Below are 7,437 nucleotides of genomic sequence, written 5' to 3' on the forward strand. Positions count from 1 at the left end.
ATTTTGTTTCTGTCGCATTTTATGTTAGTTTTGCCGGAGATCAAAGAGATCAAAGCCAGGAGAGAAAGATTACCACGTGTTGTGAGTCTATAATTTTATTCATATTTAGTTTCTTTTGATTTAAGTATATTGACGCAAGAAGGTCAGGGGAAAACTATCAGAAAGACTTAAGGACACGGCTACTGGTATACTTTGGGGTATTGTGTAATATTTGCTGCTAATAATTATTTAATGTGTTAATGACTTTAAGTGTGCAGGCCACATTGCTTTCCAGGTGAGGAGGAATGGCTTGCCTGGCTGTGTATTTGGGATGAAATGCACAAATTCTGCCACAACAATCTGAGCATATACTGGCAAGCAGGGTGGACAGTGGCGTGGCCAACACATTTATAGGGGGATGGGGGAGTGTCCATCTTTGGCCACTCCTGATGGCACCACTCCAGGGGTCTTCGATCTTTTTCAAGCTAATTATCACAAAGGTCACCTAATTTTATATGCATTTTTAAGAAAACCTATGTTATTACTAGTGTCATGATTATTGATGTGTCATGATTATTGATGTGATGCACCTGTGCCCGCTTCTTTGGCGCAAACTGCCTCGGACTCTGATTGGCTCCCTGTCACAATTTAAACCCACTCCTTTCTGTCACCTGTTGTCAGTCCGTCTGCGAACCTCAGTTTTGCTCCTATCTGTTCCCCGGCTTTCGACCTTTTTTGTCCTCGACCACGTCTACTCTCTTTTACTGGCTTACGACTCGCTTACGACCCAGACCACGTTTTTGCTCTCCTGTCCCGGCTACTGACCCGTTTTTCCATTCCCGACACCGCCATTGCTCGCCACGGATGTCCCACTTCCGCGTTCAGAGCGACCTGCTTCCCGCGCCTAGCGATCACCGGATCGTGGGGGCAACCCTTCCCTTTCTTCCAATAAAACTGAGACAAACATAACGCAAGTGTGTCCTGTCTCTGTTCTGGTCCTGACAACTAGTGGTGTCCCCAGATATGATTCTCAGGGGAGGCATGTAAAATGCATGGGGCGGGGGCAATAACCCCCAATAAATCTTCACTGATGCACGTTAAACATAACCAATAACATCCACAACATCTTACAACAGGCTCCATTATTTGACACAATTGACAGCCGGCTTCCCTCTAGAGCACAGGTGTCAAACAGGCGGCCCGCGGGCCAGATCAGGCCCGCTAAGGGATTGAATCCGGCCCGCGAGACAAAGCTGAGGGAAGCGCAAGAGAAAAACGAGCTGCAGGTTGAAATATGTCCACTTGATGTTGCCAAAGCCAGGCGCCTCTCACAAAGGCTGTACTTGTATTGCTTTCTTTCTCTCTCTCTCTCTCTCTTTCACTCTAACTCTCATCCTCCCTTTTTCTCTCATCTTCTATCTCTCTCTCTCTTTCACTCTCCCTGTCTCTCTTTTTCTTTCTTTGTTCCTCTTCTTCTCTTTCTCTATCTGTGTCTTTTTACCTTCTTTGGCTCTCCCTTCCTTTTATTCCTTTTCTCTCTCTCTCTTGCATCAACCTCCTCTTTTTCCTCTACTGTTTCTCTCCTTCTCTCTTTCTATTTTTGTCTCTTTTGTTTAACATTCTCTGTCTCTCTATCTCTCTCCTTTATCTCTCTGTCATTTTCTCCCTTTCTCTCTTTCTTTGTCCCACCCTTTCTCTTGTTCTCTCCCTCTCTTTTTCTTTCTCCTCAATCTACTAGTCTTTCTTTCTTTCTCTTTTTCTTTCTTTCGTTGTTTCTTTTTTCTTTCTGTCTCTTTCTTTTTTTCTCTCTCCATCTTTTCTTTTCATTCTTCCTTTCTTTCTTTTTTTCTTTCCATCTATCCTCTTGTGATAGGTCAAAATGCATTTTTGCATGGATTCTGTTATGCTGACTTTAAATTTGTTGGGTATATAAAAGGTTAAAATTGTATCGTATATTTTTTCCTTTTTTCTTATATTTCGTAGTTTATTTGTCATTGCAATGAAGAGTCAATATTTAAAATTGAAATGTTTTTGTGTCTGGCAGGGATTCCAGTGGTTTGGCTTGTAGGATTCTCGGTATAAAAAGGTTCAAAGTTTAAATAAGTGTATGGATATTTTAAATTAGTTGAATAATAGATTTATAAAAAGAAAAAGATATCAATTAATTTTGTGCATAATATTACATGAATATTGGTAATATACTGATCAAGGGACCCCCCCCCCAAAAAAGATGGGTTTTTTTCTTCTTTATTTCTTGCATTTTTGTCTTCTTTTTCCTCCCTTTGTCTTGCTTTTTTTCTTCTCTGTACATTTTCCTCTTTTCTTTTTTCAGTTTCTTTCCTGCAAGCTTTTTGCTCTTTTTTATACCCTCTTTTTTTTCTTTTGTTCTCTATTTCCCTTTACTTTTTTCTTCTTCTTTTGTTTCATTTTTCTTAGCTTTTTCTTCCTTTTTTCTCAGTTTTTCCTATTTTTCTTATTTTTTTTCCTGCTTTTTTCCTTTCTTGTTTCTGATTTTATTTGAGGAGTTGAAAGAGCCAGTTCTTTTTCGTGGGCTGAGACAAAAGAGCCGCTTTCTAAAAAGAAAACAGAATTTTTAAGGACTACAACAGGCAACACCTACTCTGGAATGTAGGCAGCCCTGTGCTTTGGTTTGGACTCTGTTCTTCCTTCTCTTGTTCCACTGACAATATCTGGGCTGGTAATCGAGTCAGATGGTGTTTTTTTAAGCTACTTAAGTGTTACCATTGTTTCAAATAAATGGAAGCTAGCAAAAGCACTCACTCTCGCTCACAGGTCCATTCATGTAGCATATGCGCTGCCCAGACTCCCCTCATTACTACATCCAATTTTATTTGGAGGGGGCGGAGCCTGCCCGTGGGTGGGTACTGCACAACAGCCCACCCCCAGTAACGCCCCCCGGTGGTTACTATGTTGTTACTATGTTATTACCAGGTTAATTATTGGAACGAGGGTTAAATAAACCCAGCCAACATCTAAAACAAATCATTTTACTAGAAAATCACAATGACCCCGCAATGATTAGCTATTTTCAAAACAGGTCCGCAGGCATCCTAGCTATCCTTTGGAGGCACTACGTTTGAGACCCCACGTTGGAGACCCCTGGTCTAAATTAACTCATGTCAATAGAACACTCCCCGTCGAACATTCTCTTAAAGTAGAAGGTATCAGTTAAGTTAAAATTAAATTAGACAGGCCCTGATGAGAATTGAACTCATGACTCCTGATTTACGAGACCAGTGCTCTAACCACTGAGCTACAGGGCCCAAGTTTGTAGTCAAAAGGCTCTCATCCAAAATGGAGAAGTTCAAGACTTGACTAAAATAACCAGACCAACTACAAGAAAATTAACTTTAAAATTACTCTGGTATCATCATGTTAATTATTGGAAGTAAGGTTAAATAGATAAATCACAAAAACACATTTTACTAGAAAATCACAATAACCCAGCACTGGTGAGCGAGTTTCATAACAAGTTCCCAGGCACTTCAGCTGTCCCTTAGGGGACCCCACCTTGGAGACCCCTCTTTTAGGTTACTTCTATCAAAAGTTTTACTTTTTTTTAATCGATGACCACCAAATTCTCACTCTGGCCGCTAGAGGGCAGTAGGCCCAGCCTAGTAGTTTGATCGTGCAAACTCTAATCTTATTGTCCATGCACTGCTAAAACTATTGTTCTAAAAAGAAAAACTAAAAAATGTTTAATACATGAATAAATTCTAACTCTAGTCTCAATTAGTTGCTCGAAAATAATCATCGATATTAAAAAAAAAATGAAGCCCATGTACTGGAATTTATTCATTGAATTTCTAAAATAACAACTTATCATGTTGTTTCTATGTGGCTACTATGTTATTACCAGTTTAATAATTAAGATTAGGGTGGTGCAAAAAAATAATCATAATCATTTTACTAGAAAATCACAATGACCCAGCACGGGTGAGCTATTTTCAGTACATGTCTGCGAGCATCTTAACTGTCCTTAGGGGGCTCTCTGGTGCCCGCGGGAACCACATTGGAGACCCCTGGTTTAGCCAATCAGATACCGATACTGAGCGCCTGCTAGCAGGCCTTGGGAAAAGTCAACGGTTTCACAAATTTCGACTGGCTAGGGGGCAGTAATGGGGGTTTCACAACAAAAATGCAAAGAGAAAATTCTTGTGTACACCGTTTGTGGATAATCGAGTTATTGAAATCTTCATGAAGAAAGAAAGGATGATGCAGGACTGGCCCAAGCCCTCATGGGGCCCTAAGCAAAATTAGATTTGGGGCCCACTATTACTTGATAATTTGCATCCATACTAGAACTCATTCCATGTTCTACTCCAGGGGTGGGCAACTATTTGGAGTCAGGGGCGGCATGTGACATGTTATACTTCTTTTGAAATTTATTAGTTCAATCAAATTGGTTTTGGAACAATTACAGCAGAATAGTAAATGATGTCCCTGTTTTAAACACTTTATTTGTCAAGTCAAGTCAAGTCAAGTCAAATTTATTTATATAGCCCTTAATCACAAAAATGTCTCAAAGGACTGCACAGGATTACAGTTACAAAATTACACAATTACCTGATCTTAAACTAGCAAACCAGCATGCGGGCAAGGAAAAACTCAAAAACCTCAGTGTGAGGAGAAAAGAGAAACCTTGAGAAAGGACCTCACATGTGGTAATCCCCCTTCCAGGATTGAACAGGGTGAATTACAATTAGCATTACTGTACACAGAATAGTAAACACTAGGTAAGATGTTGAAAATGTCCGGAAAGAGCATGACATCAACGATGACGCCAGCTGGTAAATGCAGGGGATGACATGCTGCAGGTCAGACCCCGGTCCGCTGACCCATCCCAAATCATCCTTCTCCTTCGTATCAGCCAGGCAGGCCTCAGAAAAAGACAGGACAAAACAGAATACGAGGTGGGCATCAATCATATGCTTTGGAATAGAAGTGTGTCTTAAGCCTCAATTTAAAAACTTCCGTTGAGGTTGCAGATCTTATCTCCAGAGGCAGGGCATTCCACAACACCGGGGCCCGGATGGAGAACGCTCTCGAGCCCGCAGACTTCTTGGCTCTCGGAATCACAAGTACACCGGCATTTTCCGAGCGCAGACTCCGTGCAGGAACATAGGGGGAAATCAAATCAGAGAGATAAGAGGGTGCAAGCCCATGCAAACATTTATATGTTAATAAGAGAACCTTAAAGTCACATCTTAAGTGGACAGGGAGCCAGTGCAAGTTGGCCAATACAGGTGTAATATGCTCAAACTTTTTAGTCTTAGTCAAAAGTCTAGCTGCCGCATTCTGAACCAGCTGCAAACTTTTAATGCTAGACATCGGGAGACCAGAAAGCAATACATTACAGTAATCAAGCCGAGAAGTAATAAACGCATGAATTAAAATCTCTGCATCTGATTGGGACAGCATTGAACGAATCTTCGCAATATTACGGAGGTGGTAGAAAGCTATTCTAGTAATATTTTTCACGTGTAACTGAAACGACAGATTAGGATCAAATATAACACCTAGATTTTTGACCGAGTCACTATGGGTGATATTACATTTGTCTAGGTTCAGGGTAATGTTTGAAAACAAATGACGACAGTGAGCTGGACCAATAATCAACATTTCAGTTTTTTCTGGGTTAAGGCGTAAAAAATTATTTGACATCCATCTTTGAATCTCAGTAAGGCAATCCTCCAGATTTCTAAAACTTAAATGTCCAGTTTTTTCCAGTGGCACATACAGTTGAGTGTCATCTGCATAGCAATGGAAACTAATATTATACTTGCGGATAATGTCACCAAGCGGGATCATATAAATACTAAAAAGAAGGGGGCCAAGTACAGAGCCTTGAGGAACACCACAAGGGACATTAGATTGTTTAGAGGTCATATTGCCATAGTTAACACATTGCATCCTGTCTGACAGGTAGGACCTAAACCACGAGAGTACAGTTCCTGAGATACCAATGCGTTCTAGACGAATCAATAATATGTTGTGGTCGACCGTATCAAAAGCAGCGCTGAGATCCAGCAGCAGTAACATTGATGAGGCACCAGAATCTATTGTTAAAAGGAGATCATTGGTTACTTTTGCAAGGGCTGTCTCAGTAGAATGATTTGCTCTAAATGCTGACTGGACAGTTTCAAAAAGGTTATTTTCTGACATGAAGTCATTTAGCTGCTGTGCAACGACCTTTTCAAGTAATTTCGCAAGAAATGGCAGATTTGACACTGGCCTATAATTACCTAGGCTTTCTGGGTCAAAGTTAGGTCGCTTAAGCGTGGGTTTAATGACGGCAGACTTGAAGGCTACAATAACAACATTTGTTATTTATTTTTGAAGTATAACTGTTTTTTTTAGTTTTTTTTTTTTTATTATTTCTTAAGTCGGATTTTTATTGAAGTGATGCATTTTTTGTAGTGTTACTGTAGTTTTATTTTTGTACATTTTTTGTAGTATTTCTGAAGTAATTTTTATGTAGTATTTCCGTAGTAGTATTTTTTTAGTATTTCTGTAGTAATTTTGTTTCGAAAGTTGATTTTTTGTTGAATATCTGTAGTATTTTCGTAGTATTTTTGTATTATTACTGTCGTTTTATTATTATAGTATTTTTGTAGTATTAATGTAGTATTATTTCTTTTTAGTATTTGTGTACTATATTTTTTGTATTTTGTAGTATTTCCATATGACAATGTTTGTTGTATATCCGTAGTACCGGTATTTTTGTAGTACAATGTTACTGTACTTTTGTTTTTGTAATATTTTTGTGATATTTCCAAATGAGAATTTTTGTACCATCGCGATAGGTGTAATTTGCAGTATTTCCGTTGTAAATCTCTTGTAGTACTACTTTTGTAGTAATATTTCTCTAGAAGTTTTTTGTAGAGCGCTGGTCTTGGGATCAAGAGATTGCAGGTTCAATTCCCGGCTCCTCCGGTTATATGTCGAAGTGTCCTTGGGCAAGACATTGAATCCTTAATGCCCCCAAATAAGCAGGTTGGCACCTTGCATGGCTGCATGGCCGCTATTGGTGTGTGAGTGTGTGTGTAAATGGGTAACTGTGAAGCACATTGTAAAGCCTTTGGGAGGTCTTCTTTGACTTGAAAAGCGCTATATAAATGCAGACCATTTACCATTTACCATATTATAGTATTATGTATTGGTATTTTTCTTGTATTTCAGTAGGAGTGTAATTGATGTATTTCCTGAGCAGTAGTCTAGCAGTATTTTTGTAGAATTTATGTAGTATTTCCATAGTTTTGTCATATTTCTTTAGTATTTTTGTAATATTACTGTAGGTGTCTTTTGTAGTATTTTTGGAGTAAATCATTCTGTAGTAGTATTTTGTAATAGAGTATTACTGTAGTGGTATTTTTGGAATATTTCTATACAATTTTTTTATTTTCAGATTAAAAGCAAAATTATATATATTAGGCC

The 7,437-nt window shown here is 38.9% G+C and overlaps 1 non-coding gene across 1 annotated transcript; it reads right to left on the bottom strand.

Moving 5' to 3' along the window:
* Nucleotides 1-3,190: 3,190 nt before the first annotated feature.
* Nucleotides 3,191-3,263, bottom strand: trnat-cgu (transfer RNA threonine (anticodon CGU)). The gene has a single exon. It is a non-coding gene; the product is annotated as a tRNA-Thr (tRNA).
* Nucleotides 3,264-7,437: the final 4,174 nt, after the last annotated feature.

This window comes from Urocampus carinirostris, chromosome 11 (assembly GCF_059441175.1).
Source record: "Urocampus carinirostris isolate Australia breed hairy pipefish chromosome 11, RoL_Ucar_1.0, whole genome shotgun sequence".
Classification (NCBI taxonomy): Eukaryota; Metazoa; Chordata; class Actinopteri; order Syngnathiformes; family Syngnathidae; genus Urocampus; species Urocampus carinirostris.